We start from the raw sequence: 18474 nt of genomic DNA, 5'->3' as shown, positions 1-18474 counted from the left end.
TGATGATGATGATGAAAAGCAAAAGCCTAAATTTATAACATGAATATACAAATATATTTTAATTACAAATATAACTTCACGCAAAGGTCTTCAGTATGCATGACTTTAGTCACATTACTAGTATCGTGGTCTTGTGGTGTATTGAAATGATGGAATTGTTAGCAATAAATAGAATTGAATGGGTCGTTACCGATTAGCGCTTAAATACCGGCCGTAAGAGGTCGTTTATTGTGGTCACGTACCCACCGTAAATCTTGGTAAATACACGACGATGGGGTTGCAAAAAAATTTAAACATATAGTCAACTCTGGCTTCTCTTCATTACGCGTACAAAACTTTCGCCTTTTACTAAAGTTTTCCGTGGAGAGGAGCGCTCAATGAGTCTATAAAATTTTTCTCGCCCAGGTGCGCCTGGGCTCATGTACTGAACGCAAACTATGCTAAATTATAACGGGTTATAGTCTTGTTTCCACGTTTGCTTAGTATTATTGAAAGAGCTCCGTTAAGCCAAGCGTAATCACTAGGGCCATTTTTATATGACCTTAAAAAATCAATTATATGACTTTATTTTTGGGAAAATATGACCTTATATGACTTTATGCGTAAATCGTGTATTTTTACATGTAACCAACGTCACTCATGGATCTGACGAGTAAAACATGAACAACATAACAGTAATACATATACATTTTTATTTTAAACCACTTTGCTAGTACAATTTCATGTAGTGTGGAATGTTGGAGTCTTTAAAGTTACGATTTGGGCGTAAAAAAATACTTAAGGAAAATGAACGCTCCACAGACGCTGATGTTGGTTGACACTTCTGCAGTTTTGCATACAGCGCTGGTGAAGTGACTTGCCTTTGTAGCTCCATTATTTGTTTCACATCGTTTTTTTTCAATCGCTTCCTAATGTAATTTTTGAGCTCAAGCGGATCTTTTTCCGAAATCGAGGGCATTTAGATCAGCATGAGCCTCTTTGATAGTGTACGCACAACTTTCCATATTCAGTATCAAGTTGGAAATATTTTTGTAGTGAAGGCATGTTTCTGTTAACTGACTCGTCAACTCTGGATCGTTCACTGAATCTTTGACGCTCTTTACAATAACTCCTTCAGCTTCCCGTGCGTTGACTATTTCTTTCACTTGTGGAAGTCTCTGAACTTCAAATGACGTCCCACTTCAGTGCACAGAAGTAAAACAGATTGTGTCTAGTAACACAATGCAATGTGTGGCCTCATAATGCAATGTGTGACCTCATAGGTCTGCGACTGTAATGTTATAGGCTAACCTTACAGTTTGCCTTCGTTCAATCAGAAATTGCCTTACTTTCTTAGTGCGTAATTACTTCAATTGGCACTTTTTATTTAAAGTATACAACAATATGACTTTATAACTCAAATATGACCTAACCTGGAAAATATGACTTTATATGACTTTATAACTTTCTTAATATACCCCATATGGATGCGTTTTTTGCGTTAAAATTGATTTCACGACTTACTGATGCATAGAAAAAAATATGACTTTAATGACTTTAAATGGCCCTAGTAATCACACACACACTGCCAGTTTCACCCTTCTGCGTAACTCATTTCTACATGGTACATATCAGTGGCGGTAGGCAAACTTGGTAAATTTCATTCGCGCTGAAATTTCTTCACGATTTGTTTAGTTTTGATTTTTTAAAAATACTAGCTTCGTTAAGCCCTCACAAATACTACCTCTGTTAAGCAAAGTTGAACACACATAAATTTATGGCGAATGGGTAGTCGCTGGTCGCGATACCGGTGCCGTTGAGTAGACGTCGCTAATAATATATAGCTATTAGCTACCGCTTTTGGCGTTGAGATTACTCCACGTCATCGATTCCAATGAAAAGAAAAGGTATGTTCAGTGTTCACCCAATATTGAGCAGACGAGAAACTTGAAATATATAGACACAGTACCGATAGGCCGATATGGAATCGGTGTCTTGTGTACACTGCACACTGCACAGCATGCCAGATATTTTGTTCACTATGCATAGGCGTGACAGTAGAAGCCGTCTTGCCACACCAAATATATTATGCTAATCGTACCTGGATTCCAACCTGGCCGGTTTGGTCATATCTTGTCATGTCACATAATGTTGCTGTGCTATATCAGACTGGCTTTCACCTAAATTTAGTGTCGCTATTTTGAATTCCTAATACAAAATTGCTTATGTCCAGCATTTTAGAGTCAACTCGGCCGTCAGCCAATCTGCCTGTTTTGCTGGCACATCTATTTTGTGCATGATAGCTGTAGATATATTTTGTGCATGCTAGCTGTCTCACAAGGGGTGACTATAAGTACTCGAATACAATTCGATGACCAGCCCGAATATTGTAGTAGCGAAGATATATGTCTTTTTACCAGACACCTGGACTCCTGCTATATTTTATCAACGAAGAATATAGTTTCGATAGTTTATTCCCTCGGCATCGAAAAACATGTTGCACAAGAGTACGAATATTCATGACATATGTCATTTCTGTCAAGAAATTATCGGTAACGTTACGTTGTACTGCATGCTTCGTAACCTGCGATACGGCCAATCGCAGTTTACAGCCTTCCAATGGCAGGGGCGGGCATCCGGGCAACTTCTCCAGTTGGCGGGCCGGATATAGGAAAATGAAGTAGCCTACTTGGTGGGACGGATTGATGAATCGATACATTATTCGCCTCTTTATTCACATATACAAGGAGTAAATCGTATTTAATGAATGAGTTTTAACGACAGCAATGTCGCTTCCAAACCATTTCTCGCCGATAATGACGAAGACAATGCAGATTTGAAAACAGCATTGTCATACAGGCGCCGCCATCTCTGCTTCTCTCTGATCAATTAACACTCGGTGCAATTAAAGTGTCCTATAGTGACAGGCTTGCTGGGCGCGAAATTTGATAAAACTGGTACCAATCGAAAGCTACCGCGGTACCGATTGCGAAAATATAAATTTTATTCTGCTCGTGGCTCTGGAACCCCCCAAAATCAGCCTCGAATGTTTGGTATTGTGACGCAACTTGGGAGCAAGTAAGAGAGCAAGTGTCTGGGAGCTTGTGGGAGCAGCGCAAACCGCAAACGTATTGGCCATTGCTGCGCAACCGATTAAGCATTCACACTCACTCACTCTCGTGCACCCTTGCTCCTGAGCTACAGACTTGGACAAGTACAAAATTTTCAGATTTTCCGAATTAGACTAGAATTAGAATTAGAGCTACATAGTAGGGTGGCGAGATAGCGCAGTGGTATAATCCGCGGCTGCAACACCAATGGGTACGGGTTTGAGTCCGACCGAGGTCGACTTCACAATTCCGATGCCTAAATGTTGGAGGTTTACATAGGCTCCTCCTCGCCACCTCATCCGCGTAAGCGGTATCTTACAAAAGGCCTAGAGGTGGGCCGTGCTGACAGACAGACAGACAGTTTTATTGAACAAAATTGCAATAAATATATAATACATGCTGCAGCGATACGATCGTTAGGGATTCCCGCGGATCATCCAGTCAACTGCATTGATGGAGTACTAATTAAGCATTGTTCAATTCGAGTCTTGCGTCATAAATAAATATATTATAAAAATGTAAGCAGGCCGAATAGTGGTATGTTGGAACATCAAATGAGTAACAGGCAAAATAGTTAAGGATTGAGAGAACTAAATACAATCAAAACAGGAGATATATAAATAGGGTGAACGGTAATTGCAACGTAAAGCAACTAACTTCAATATGGTTTAAGTAAATGAGTTGTTTATTCGCGACACAATGCAGAAAACGACAATTCCTTCCAGGCTAATAGAATGGCATTCCATATTTTTGGACCATAATATAAGATGGATCCGCGGCACTTATTATTCGTGATATGTGAAATAAATAAATTTTTTGAAGTCGAAGACCTGGTACGGTGTGAATGTGCGACACTAGATGATGTGAACATGTCACTGAAGAATATCGGCCTGATGTAAATGACCATTGAAGTCGACAAACACCATGAATACCACAAATCAAACAAACAAATTAGATTATTAGATTATTGTAATTAGAAACTGAATTCTCAAAAACTGTGAAATGGAGTGAAATTGTGAATGTGTGAATTGTGAATTGTGAAACAGTGGTGCATTCCCATAACCATGAGAATGGCCATCGTCTGTATAGCAGGCTTGGCTCGTTTTGTACCAGGGTTGTAATGACTCGAGTCATGACTCGAGTCATGTCACGCTTTTCTGATGACTCGAATTGACCCGAGTCAGTTTCTCAAAATACGGAAATGACTCGACTCGACTGTACATGATTCGTACATGATTTGAACCAAGTCACATGACTCGAGACTCAGACGGCCAAGACCGACATATCATTGTAATTTCGAAGAATAGTGAAGTAACCACGCTATTGGGATTTCGTCTATTGGTACTGTTACTAGAAACTGCGCCCAGAAGCTGCTAAAAGTAAGGAAAATTAGTATATTCTAAATGCGAACCATTCGATATCACCAGACAGAGTTAAACAAAGTGGGTTCAACAAGACTTTAACTGGAAACAGAGCAGTCAACACAAGGACGGATCGGACTCGGGTCATAATACCGTGACTTGGACTCGACCCTCTGGTCGCTGACTTGGACTCGAACTTGACTCGGTGGTAAATTGAAAATAACTCGACTTGACTCGAGTCAAAACTATAGAAGTAAGATTGACTTGTGACTCGGAGCCTTGTGATTGGTTGCAACCCTGTTTTGTACTATATGACAGGGTTCACCGCAATCACGGCCGGCGATGTGATTTGTGATTTTGGAAGAACGTGAAATAGAGCATTTTGAAATGCTAAAATTTATTCCACTTTCAAATTATTATTGTTGCTGTTTCAAAATAAGCTATTCGTCTGTGCGCAACAACACTATTCCACACTAGCTGAAACGGCTGCGGTGATGGCAACAGCATTCCATCTATGGAAAATCAGCTGATATCAATAAGCATATTGCCATGTCGCGCAATGGCGCAGACATTGCCAAGATCGAGACGCTTAGAAACAACATAGGACGTCCCGACAAGAGCAGTCTGTAGGATGAGATAGTCCTTCACCTAGTAGCATGTCTGTCTTGCCCCAATATCGATCAATTAGTCGCTGGGAAGCGTTGTCCGTTATCGTGCGTAGCTCATAGTGCAAAATAAAATGACGTTTATGATCATCATATTTCTTGTTTTTAATAATATATTACTTCTGTTGTGCTGACCATGAGCATATTGGTCAGCACGGCGTTATACTTACATAAATTTTTAAAAACTAGAATGCTGTTCGCAGACTACAAGCTACTACTATATAGCAGGCTATTTTTCGTCACAATAACAGTGTTGGGATCAAGTCACTACCTTCGAGTCACGAGTCATTTCGAGTCATTGCACATTTTGACTCGAGTCAAGTCAAGTCAATCGATTTTCGAAGGTGACTCGAGTCAAGTCAAGTCACTCGATTTTTGGAGGTAACTCGAGTCAAGTCGAGTCAAGTCAAGTCAAGTCACGAGTCAAGTCACAATTCAAGTTAAGTTGCCTATTTGAATTATTAGGAATGATTACGTCATTGCGTTTTACTAGCTGTCTGATATACAGATTGAGTGGCCATTAATTCTGAACCAATGAACGAATATAGAGTTAAATATGCAGGCAAAAAGGCGCTGCATCGCTCACATATACCTACAGCCACAGTTTATAGTTACCAGCAAAAATACATAATAAAGAAATGAATAATAACATGCAATACATTGCCCATTTACAAATTGATATGATACAATTCGAGCCTGAGCCAGTGGTTGAGGACTATATAAAGTATATTCGAATTCAATTTCAATCAAGCAATATGTTTTGTTAAGGTAAGAACAGAGAACAGAAATAGACATTTTTCTGTTAAATTACATTACTATACTAGTTTACGACAACGTAAGCTGTAAGTTTCGATCACTTCATCACTTCGACCATGCAAGATACATTGATTTTTATCGACGCCGATTACTTGATGACTTGAAATTGACTCGTGAATTTTGCTCCGAGTCACGAGTCAATCCACATTTCTGATACGCCGAGTCAAGTCAAGTCAAGTCATTTTCGCGAAGTGACTCGAGTCAAGTCAAGTCGTACGAAAAAGTGACTCGAGTCTGACTCGAGTCAAGTTATGACTCGAGTCATCCCAACACTGCAATAACTACTAGTACTGTACGGTGTAAGGATAAGGCGATGCGGTTTGGCACTGGATTGTCTTGCGCAATAGGGATATTCTTGTTAAATCGCTGCAAAATTCCTCGGACAAACAGACATTTGCAGGAAAACAATAAATTAGATTAGAATTAACATTATAGCATAGGAAGATTTCACAAATTAGATTAGAATCAGAACTAGAGCATAAGAACATTTCACAAATTAGACTAAAATTAGATTACTGATATTTCGCTCTAATTTAGTGAAATTAGACAACTAGAATTCTCTAGTTGTCCAAGTCTGCTAAGCTGCTAAGACGGCATGGTTGCGTCACACTAACAAACTCCGTTACAATGCAACATTCGTGGCTTACTTTGGGGGGGGGAGGTTCCAGGGCCACGAGCAGCAAAATAAAATTTGTATTTCCGAAATCAGTACAGCGGAAGCTTTCGATTGATACCAGCTTTATCAAGTTTATTGCTCGGCAAGCCGGTTAGAAATTACCGTCGAATTGCCTTTAGCCATATGCAAAATGTGACGTAGACCAATTTCACTGAGCCGTGAGATTTGCTTGCGTCCACACCAAATAGGACACCATGGTGCAATCCTTAATCAAGATTTCAAGGCGTTCGACAAGCCCGGTACCCCCAATTTACCAAGATATCAATTCATTAGGATTCAGTACATGGTAAATGCCAATAATGCAAGTCCTCTTGCTTCGATGAACTTACGCGTAAGCTCTACTCTACCGCTCAAGACACACGCTGTGCAAGGGGATTCAATAAACAGATACTATGATGTCGAGACAACCAAGTTGCGGCCTTTCAGTCTGGACCATCATGCACCCTAATGTCAGTGTTCGATCTTCTTGTCATCCTCTTCCTTCGATTGGTCTGTGATCGGGTATTTTTATTGTAAATAATCTATACGAGCGCAGCAACGTAGGTACGAAGAATCTCAGGTAGATCTCCGACGCTTAGGAACTTGCTACTGCCATGAATCAAACTGGGGCCTCATCCATCAATGGTGATGACACGCTAATTCTCCCACATACGTCAGCATTTGGGACGGTGATAACTACACAGAAGGTCATCACTCGGGCAATTATAGACCGTAGTGTTGAGGTGTGGCCAAAATGTTCACCATTTTTCTAGTCACCCAATCATAAGCGGATGCTGAACAGTGATATGACGCAGGTTGATGTCCTTTTTCAGTTTCATTTTCTAGTTATGTCCTTGCTCAATCTTCGCCTTCTATGTTTTTTATACCATGACGACATTGTTTGGGGATTTCTGAGACGCCAACTTATTGCACGACCTACTTACGCTCTCAAGTCCAGACTCTTATCAAGACACTGCTTGTGCAGATCACCGGGTGATGAGGGGCCTAGATAAACCTCCAAAATTTAGCAAGGGATTCTGGACTCGAACCCACGACCCATTTGTGTTGCAGCGACGCATTGTACCATTACGCTACTCGCCACTTACGGTATACTCGAAGTGCTATGGGTGTCGCGAACTATTTTTCCCTATGAGAGGTCCAAAAGGTTGAGAACCACCGAGTTAATGTGTTAAATATACATGTAGGCCAGTGGTTCTTAACCTTGCCCCCAGCGCCCTCCAGGGGCACTGGCGATTTTGAAGGGGGCGGAAACGCTCAGGGGGCGATATGGGGGGCGCTGGGCTCAGGGGGGCGGTATGGGGGGCGCTGGAGAAATATGGCTTCGCAGTAGATGATGTGGTGATAGGACATATCCTTAATGAGTATTCAGAGCAAATTAACACCGAAAACTTCGTTACATATAGCCTTCGAAATACATATAGGTTTAATTGTCCATGGGCGCCTAAATGACTGACACCGAATGTTCCTGTCTTGGCAATCTGAACCCCAGAAGACGAATTCCATCTGGCAGGGAAAAATTATATGTCAGTGAAAAAATACCAATCTGGAATCGTGTGCGTCTTTTAGTTTAGTACGATTGGGCGACAGGGATATTCCTGTTGGGCGATATCCCCGTTGAGCGATTCTATATTTTTTGATATTGCAGACAGGGGGTCACGAAATAACATCATGCAACGAAGTTATACTGACGAGTTCGCCCGCCCGAATATGTTTAATTATTGGTTACTGGCCCTACAGTTTCCAAGAAACCTCACAATGTTCGCTTTAAGTTTTGATGAGTCTGCGCACACACTACAACTCACTGCGCTGACCCTTGGACAACAATGCGTAACGACTTAAAAAAAGGTCATAACTTCGGATTTGTTGGGCGTAACGTAGATTTTCTGTGCGCAGAGACCGTGTCAGCACTCAGCACTGCGCACGTGCGCAGCTTAGAGGGAACATTGCACCTCACTCAGCTCTACCGGTAAATCTGGTAACGTGAGCAGAGAGGACAAGAAATTGATAGCAATATATATGCAATCCTCGATCTTACTGACCGATTTTAGCATGAATTATCGAAATTTTTCGCGCTTCGCATTGGATCGCTAAACAGTACAGCTGATTCCGTGGCAAAAGCGAACAACGTGATGGGGGGCGGTCGGTTTATCACCCTATTGGAGCCCAAGATGTATAATTATTATTGAGGGGTCCTACCTTTTCAATCACACATCACTCAGCTTTACCGGTAAATCTGTTTACGTGAGCAGATAGAGGATAAAACTTGATCTCAATTTACATGCAATTCCCGATCGTATTGACCAATTCAATCACATGACCATCATATAACCATTAAACATATGCAAACATATGAATAACGATGGCATGCAAAATTGTTTCATTGTGGCACAGAATTATTCACTATGCAATTAACATAGGGTTATCATATTTTGGAATCGGGAGAGGAGGACACATTTTGAAAATTTTCAAACTTAAAATACCGGAGGGAAATCTTGAAAAAAGCGTAACTTTTTCTCACTTCGTGGTCGGTTAATTAAAAAAAGGTCAACTTTCCGGCTCGGCTCCCGAAGTAGCCGCCGGAGCGTTTCTTCAGTGCTGATTTACAATATCTCAGACGTATGGTAACCCTAATCAACATGGAAGAATGACTTTCTAAATATCCTTCCTTTTTTCATATTTAATAAATTTTTATAACACGGACTCTCTGATACCGTAATATGTATGAATAATTCAACGATGACATATATCTAATCCTGTATAATTAAAATCTAGATAAAACAATCGAAGTGGAGCTCTTGTGTATGAGTCAGCAACTAATACGGAGGTGTAACTTACCAATTTTCTCATTACACACAATACAGATTACCAAGCACACACACTCTCACTACCAATAAGCATTGGTCAGAAACGAAATTTATTAAGTATAGTCAAATAGCATGGATGCACTCAGACTGCAAGTCCTAGCCCCTGAATACTTGACTTTCTTAATCATTTGTTCGACCCAAGCAGCCGATGAGCTACACTACACACCTTTTAATTTTGTCAAGTGGAAAGCAGCGTTTCGTTAGATTTACATTAATGTAACAACTTTACAAAACCAGACGATGTATTTAATCTGTCACAGTATCATGGTATAATTCCAAATATTGCATCAATTTGTGACTGCATCGCGAAGATGCATATTGCGATTTTCTTCGTCTATGCAACTGAATTGCAATTTGCAAATAATGTCAAATTTTATCAATACAGTAACTAATAACAGTGATTGATGGTGCATAAAAATCCTATTCTAGTTATTATTAGTAATTAAAATATACCTCCGAAAGCAATTGTTTTCATAATAAAGAAGTGGGAGTCGGAGTCGGAGTCGGAGTCGGAGTCAGAGTCAGTCTCACAAACTCCGAATCCGACTCCAGCAGCCACTATAGTTTTCACGTCTCCGACTCCAAGGCGTGCTAAAAAGAGACTCCGACTCCATTAAGCGAAAAATTGCCAGGGTTGGAATGACTCGAGTCACGATTTTCTGATGACTCGACTTGACTCGAGTCATTTTCTCAAAATACGGAAATGACTCGACTCGACTTGAGTCAATCTGTGTATTGACTCGACTTGGACTCGAGTCATTGCGCATGACTCGAACCAAGTCATATGACTCGAGACGCAGACGGCCAAGACCGATATTTTATCGTAATTTCGAAGAATAGTAAATTAACCACCCTATTGGGATTTCGTTTATTGGTAATAGCACGTGAGAATGCGATCAGAACCTGCTAAAAATGAGGAAAATTACTATATTATAAATGCGAACCATTCAAAATCACCAAACAGATTTATAAAAAGCGAGTTTAACAAGATTTTAGGTGGGAACTGAGCAGTCAACGTATTGACTTGGACTCGACTCGAGTCATAATACCATGACTCGGACTCGACCCTCTGATCGATGACTTGGACTGGGACTTGACTCGGTGGTGATTTGAAAATGACTCGACTTGACTCGAGTCAAAATTATAAAAGTGAAATTGACTTGTGACTCGGAGCCTTGTGACTTGGTTACAACCCTAAAAATTGCCAAACTCCGACTCCGACTCCACAGCCCAGTTTTGTACACCAGTATCCTGTAGTAATGTATCAGATGTGTAATGTTGTAGATCAGCTGTTCTCAACCGCCGCTAGGTGGCAAGTTTCCTGCCGGCCAGGCAAATATATTGGACTTTAATATCTCAATTGGAAAATGCAAGAAGATGGACGCTTTTCCGTAAATTAGACTGATTTCCAAATGAGAATCGTATTTTTCTGCGTGTTGCCGTACTATAGAGATCATATGGTCTGTTTTGGACTTGGCGTACGTCGAAATGCTGCAACTGTTCTACGAAAGCATTTAAAAGTAGCATGCAACTCGTTTAGGAATAATGTGAACGTTATAAGAAATTTTACGTTCAAAGAGATTTTGTTAAATTTCGACTGCTATTTCGACAGTTAGCAGTTATATCAAGCAGGGATATACCTGGAATAGAGGCTAACAAACAGCAAACTCGCATTTCTGTCAAAAGAAACCGAACCATCAAACTCAATTTCGTGGTTTTAAACAGCACTTCGGAAAACGTCAATAAAACCACGTTTAACACGTCTAATAATAAAAGAAGCATCAAATGGAGTTTCCGATCTCTACTATTTAGCTGCATACATTTGTCGTGATTGGTATTTGGGTTACTTTTGATCATTGGAGGTTCGCCAGTCGGTAGCATTTATTATAAAGTTTTAGCGATCCGCAAGGCCAAAAAGGTTGACAACCACAGTTGCAGATTAGGGTTTTTGTGACACAGCGAAAATTCATTCCCCGAAGACATGCAGATTAACGTAAGGGTTCCCCAGATTCGTAGTATTTTCTACTAACATCATGGTGCTATCATCAGATGCCGCGATGCCACGAACCTGCGTGTTCTATACAATAAACGCCTACCTGTAATAAAACGAATGAGGTCGATGAATGTCGTTTTTGCCTGCCTTCCAACGCGCCCTCGATTGAACTGTGGGAGTGATGTGAGTTTCATAGAAACGGATGACGCATCAATCTATATCTTTCAATGGAATCGAACTATGGACAGAATCAATAGAAATGTATTATTTTCTGCTCTCTCTGTAGGCACAGTGGCACGATGGCTGTAACCCACATTTACAACACTCATCACAAATGTAACAAAAGTGCAATCGCTTGAATTGAATGAGTCGGTCGGAAACGTCGTCACATCATATTGCTCTTGTTGTGGATCGGATGACTTGCCCGTCACGGCGTTCTCATAAAGTCTATCATTGTAATTAAATTCAGCCGCCAGAGTGGTAGTCATCGCTTGTAATGAATCACGTGCATTCCCAGACACATCAGACAATCGCGGGCCCGGTCACAATAAATTGTTCTAGAATTATTGGTAACCGATCCGGAGCAGATTGTATTGTTTTGTCGCTTGTCTTACCTAATCTAGGTGTTCGATACAATCTTGATTCATAGCGTGGAGTGCTTCGTACCTGCGTACCGCGATAGTCACCACATGCACATTGCACACTAGGGCTGTTCAAAAATAACCTTTTTTCCTGAATCTTGCTGATTACTTGATTAAATCGTTAGGTTGCCTTAAAAAACGACGCACACCAAATTTGAATTCATTCCAACCAATATTCGCGGATTTCGTAGAGTTTGAAAATTTTGAATTTGCCTAAAAATGAAAAAAAAATGTTCTTCAAATTTTCCTTCCAACCTTATGAAAATGTTGCGCTGTCTTCAAAAACGATGGAAAACAAATTTAACTCAATTCCAAGCTGCAGAAGCGGAGTTATTCTAGTTTTTTGATGATAATTATGGGATGATCCACCAATCAAGGATAATCCCAGAATTATCAAAGAAAAACTGAAATAACTCCACTTCTAGGGCTTCGAATTGATTCAAATTTGTTTTGCATCGTTTTTGAAGACAGCGCAACAATTTCATGGGGTTGGCAGAAAAATTTGAAAAAAAAAATATTTTGCATTTTTAGGCAAATTCTACTCTACAAAATTCTACTCTATTCTACAAAACTCTACGAAATCCGCGAATATTGGTTGGAATGAATTCAAATTTGGTGTGCGTCGTTTTTTAGAGCAACCTAATGATTTAATCAAGCAATCAGCAAGATTCAGGAAAAAAGGTTATTTTTGAACAGCCCTATTGCACACACACACAAAGGTTCACGTATCTTAGAAATATCCGTGAATTGCCTACATCATATTCTTTATCATTGATTTCCTCATCACTTGAACGATACTTATTGCAAGTGCCACACCTGTGTGGTGTGTATATTCGCGATTCGTAAAGTGTCTTAACCACAATTACTTATAGTTGAGTGGATGGATCAGCAATCAGTGTTCTGTTCGTCCAGTGTTGAAGATTTGAAAATAAACCGTTCTGGACAGGGGATTGGTTGGAAATTGTCAATGCGTATCCCCGCAGCTGAGTCGTATTCCTAATTTGTTCGCTGGTACCATATAACAGCCCTGTTGTTGTTGTATGTGGTATTCATGGTGTTTGTCGACTACTATGGTCATTTACACCAGGCCAATTTTCTCTAATTATCTTGACTTTACACAGTTTCTGGCCCCATTTTCAAGTACCAGTACTGATAGACGACATATCAATAATGCGGCAGCTTACTATTCATCGAAGTTACAACGAAATGCCTGTATTTGCCGTATCGTAGGCCCCGGCCGTTCGAATCTCAAAGTCATGTCTTGGTCGAGTCATGTACCATTCTTAAAGTCATGGCGTCAAACTAATGCTTGACGAGAGATATAGCATACAATTGAAGCAGCGGACTTGCGCATTATATATCAGTCACGCCATAAGCGTTAGATTTTTGTACAATGTGGTTTGTTTTCCCTTCGCGGAAGGCAGGCATACGCCAACATCGCCGAGGTTGCTAAACAGCAGCTCAGCTGTACACATTATCTCAAGAAGTTGAATTGTTTGCCAGGGATACCCGAACGAGTAATTGATTCCCCTTTAATACGACGCTTTTGATGAGTCACGGTTCCCAACAGTGTCAATGTGTCAGAATGCTGTTTTGAGAAATATGGCATTCAACCTTTCTTCCCCCATAAGGTGGCAGTGTTGCATCGCCTTAGTGACTCCAGCAACGTTGTAATTCGTGACTGAGTTTGAGTACAGCATACGCAGTGAGAGAGAGAGAGAGAGAGAGATCAGATTTATTTTCGCCGGCACCATCGAGATGCTTTTGATGATGGAGATGCGATGCGACCTTTTAAGCAAGGTCATCTAGTCTGCACCACCGTATTTTTCTCCTCCACGCTATCCATGGATGCTGAGCGCCTAGCAGGATAGCCGCGGATACCAGTTTTAGAGTCTTTGGTCTGACCCGGCCGGGGATTGAACCCACGACCTACCGATCGAGAAGCTGGACGCATAACCATTACACTATCTCGCTCGGCAGTGAGCTCAATAAATGTAAAATAAGGGGTCGGTGAATTCATCATGAGTAATTTATCTGGCTTTTCTATGTTTCAGATTTAAGAATCACCCAAAACTGTAACAGATTCGACTCATACAGTGATTCAAGGCAGTGATCCAGGACCTTGTCCTTAGTAGTAGGCACAATAATCCTTGATATGAAGGCTGTAAAGTCGGCATACAGCCGATCAAAACCTTGGTACTATATCTTTGACACATGCGTAGTGCGTACGCTCGTATGCTCTCTAAGCCAGGCATATTCCGCTAACGAAGAGTAACCGTTAAATGCCATTGAACGGGTGTTTTTTGTTATTGAGCCATTATAAGTGATGTCGTCATATATGATGCTTATTCGATCCTTTGTCACCGATTCAATCGTATTAAGTCCTTTGATGTGTTCGAGCCATTCAGGAGCAGCGTCGACCGCGCATGAACTTTAGGAGAAAGGCGCGGAGCTTGAGCCTAACGGCCTTCTTCGCCGGCAAAGTGGCAAACTCTCTTCAACCCTATGTTTGGAATCGTTAGGGCTTGGCCATTGTTGTCTCATGCATGGCGTGGCATCGCTATCTCGAAAGATGATCCACAGACGTCCTGCCGCTGAAACGTAACTCGCCGGCCGGCAGAAAGCCCGCATGACCTCTTGGTATTATAGTCTGCTCGTAAGATTATTGCTATATAATCACTGAATCCAAGTAGCAGCCACGAATATAGCACAACTCATGACAAAGCTTATAAAGTTTTTTGATTTCTTCGATTGTTAATATTTTGATCGATTCAACACACCACAAGATTGCGATTGAACGAAATGATAGTGTGGAATCGACACGACTCGTAGTGTCTCAATCAGACACCCACCAAGGCCTAGAGCGGGGGTTCTTAAACTTGTTTGATCGCAGACCCGTTTAGGTTTTGAGGGCGGTTGTGTGCACCCCAACATTTTTGAAGCCAATGACTAAAACAGGCCTTTGATGTCTAAAAAGCTTCCTGATGTCTAATAAAGTAACCAAGTCCAACCCTATTGAGGCTACTACAGTAATGGCTAGATAAGGCAGTTACAGTGCCACTCATGGAGTCTCATTACCAAAGTATAAATCTGGTTTCATAGTTTCTTGAAGTATGAATAAGATATTCGGGTTTATTTCAATATGAATATATCATTCATTTATACTGTACGTACATAGAAGTTCTGTACCTCGAGGAAACCCCTTAACTTTAAGATGTATTGTCCTTTCACGGCCCGCCTAAAACCGGTTCGCGGTCCTAGTTCAAGAACCCCTGGCCCAGAGCATGTAGATAAGAGGCATGCGCATTGCACACTGAATGCAATGTAACAGGAGATAAACGGTGAAAATGAAGTTGAATATGACGATGGTCGAATTAGAAGTGTAAGCACAAGGCCTACTAAACCGACTAGATTTGTAGGCCCGAGAAAATGGGGTTGTACGTGCATGTACGTACACTGTTACAGGCATTAGTGTGTCTCGTTGTTACTCATATATTACTCAGTAGAAGAGGGTTAAGTCGAGTTACAGCTGGGCAATCGCTGCTCGAAGTGCCGGCCACGGAGCAATGACGCGATCGCGTATCCAATTCTGAATAAGCGAGTGGCATCTGTTTACAGTGGATGACGTAGCAGCCTTTTTTCTTATGGGAACGGCAAGCGGAAAAAATCGCAGCTGACCGGAGTTCAGGCGGGTTCGATCAACTTTTATTCATCGCCAGAACCGTTGTTGTAATTGATGCCGTGGCGTGGTTGATAGGAACTATCTGTTGGTTACACAATATCAACAATGGCTCGAAATCCTAGCAAACAATACGATTTGTGTAGATTTGCTGTTTCAATGGCTAAAAGGGAATTGTAATCGTATTTTAGCAAAGCCAACAATCCACGTTTCCCGGTCGACCAAATTCTACGCGTCGAACATGACGCCTAGACATACATTACCTGTTGTAATTACAGACGTACTGCGTTGACCTTGGGTGATATCTAGGAGTGCAATTCATAATTTAATAGTGATAGAAGCTAGAATTTAGGTGTTTCCACAGTTTCCCGGTTAGTTGAAATATCTTAATGAGGCGAGTATTACTTCTGTATTAGTGGTTCTTAACCTTTAGTATCCTGACGAACGCAAATCTGAAGGCCTTCTATGAACCCCAAGTTTCGCTAAAAATTTAGAAGATTACACATCTAATACACGACTGGTGCACAAAATGAACGGTACGTCATGAACATTTAATCAAATTTTTCAACAAATCAATACACCACAAAATTGCGATATGATGAAAAGATAAGAGGGTGCGGAAACGACTTTGAGCATGTACTTGTACATAAGAGGCATGCACACCGGACTTAAGAGAGGATAGCATAAAAGGAAGCGACGAAAATGAATGGGCATGTGCCGGTAGACGAGGTCGATATGTCAGGTCCGGCAATCTTGAGAGCTGTCTATTATTGCCAAGAGTGTGAAAAGGACAACTACAATATAACATAATTTCCACACCACACAAAACGAAAATATTATAATAAAAACGTCTGCTGCATGAGTCTGGTATGTGTCTTGACCTCAAGCGAACTGCTGAGACTGTCTCAACGCACCCCTGAGGTTCGTATGGACCCTGGTTAAGAACCAATGCTCTTGATGGGAGTCTGGACAATTTATTTACAATCTGTGCAGTCGTTCGTCAAAATGTTTCAAGTTTTGGCCCCATTACAAATTCACGTGCTGAGCCAATCCGTCGCGATCTTTGTCGCATGGGGTTGGTTGAATTAGTATATAATAAGTCACATCTATAATGATGAGAGATTATTTCTAATCCTGATACGGTGAAACGGTTGCAGAGAAAAAATGTTTTGTTTCACTTGATTTGGTGTAATGGCAGTGATCTTGATAAACAGTGATGGTATGTTGGCGTACAACGATTAGCTTATACCCAACTCTGCTGCATGATCGAAGCCAAGTAGGCTGTCGCCACGCTATGTTGGTAAATAGGTTAGAACAACATTGGCGTGAATTCATCTGTCAGATTTGGGTCGATTTATTTGCTTAAGAGCGTCCCGTTTGTTTTGGGTATAATCGCGTGTTTTCATTCTACGGTAATTTGATGGTGACAGCACTCGTGGCTAGAGCCCCATAATCTTATAGGTCCTAGAGGTCTTTTATGGGTCTAACCAGGGGTAGCGTTGCGTTAAGCCGGTAAACAATACGCCCGATTGACATCTAGCTACGGATTTTGACTGAAAACAGTTGGTCTCTGCTGCGAACGAATCGGAATGAACCTACAGCAGCGTACCGTACACACGGCACCGTGTAATGCGATTTGAATTAAATAGCAGAGAATAATTCACGTTGCGAGAAGTTATCTAAATGGTTTCTCACTGTGACTGTCTCATATTACCTACTTCACATGTATATCGACGAGTGGGTTCGCATTCTTTAACAATTTAATCTCCCTCAAGAATTGGTAAGGGGATATAATTCAGCATTCTCGCAAGTAGAGGGCGCCATATTACTCGTTAAAAGTAAGTAACTGGTATGTAATTTGTGAAAGAAACTTGAATGACCTGATTTAAAATATACCTCAACTATAATGCCTAAAACTATTGAATAATATATTATTATTAATAAACCCGAATAATCCTGGCTGACACTCTTCAGCGGTAATCGTCGGCAACTATAGTTGAGAATTGGAAAGAACATTGTATGTTGAATATATAACTAATATATGTCATTTATAACTCCGTAATATACCCGACAAGTGTTAGCACCAAATGCTAACTTAGGTACATATTACCGTATGAAGAATTGTGCAGCAGTATAGAATGTGCTGCATTGCGTTAAGCTACGCTATATTGCACCTTCAAAACTACTTGAATTTTGGAAATTCGTCTGTCTGCATTATCTTCTTTGCGGGGCTATAAAACCCACAAATCGTAGTATACAGCGCACCCCGTTAAGAAAGACTGATGCTGGAATGGAGAGCGTCGTGTAATGAAAGCTGTATTTAGTACGAATAACATGGTTGCTTTCTGTAAGTTCTTGCTGCGCTAGTGGTCAGGCCAGCATAAACCTGATTGGACGGATACGGGCGGCACTGGTATAATACATGTTCCCGGCTTAAAGTATTTTCATAAAACTGGCACTTGCGCCCCTACCCCCGTCTTATCACATCCGGACCCATAACAGGAGACGTGAACGTTGAGAGACCCACAAATGACGTACACTTTGGGAAAATACTTCTTGACCAAATCTCTATTAGCTGATTTTGTCAGACAATTTAATATTTAGAGTTTCGAAGTTATAACATCACAGTGCTGGTAGGCCGAAGTTTATACCTTCCGTATTTCCGTGGTTACTTGAGGTTCGAATCTCAT

At 40.9% G+C, this 18474-nt stretch overlaps 1 non-coding gene across 1 annotated transcript; it reads left to right on the top strand.

The window, feature by feature from the left end:
• Positions 1 to 302: 302 nt before the first annotated feature.
• On the top strand, positions 303 to 417 carry LOC145451395 (U5 spliceosomal RNA). The gene has a single exon (XR_013918894.1). It is a non-coding gene; the product is annotated as a U5 spliceosomal RNA (small nuclear RNA).
• Positions 418 to 18474: the final 18057 nt, after the last annotated feature.

This window comes from Botryllus schlosseri, chromosome 11 (genome assembly GCF_051294905.1).
Source record: "Botryllus schlosseri isolate E-star chromosome 11, Bs_hap1, whole genome shotgun sequence".
Taxonomy (NCBI): Eukaryota; Metazoa; Chordata; class Ascidiacea; order Stolidobranchia; family Styelidae; genus Botryllus; species Botryllus schlosseri.
This window is presented reverse-complemented; position numbering and strand designations above follow the sequence as displayed.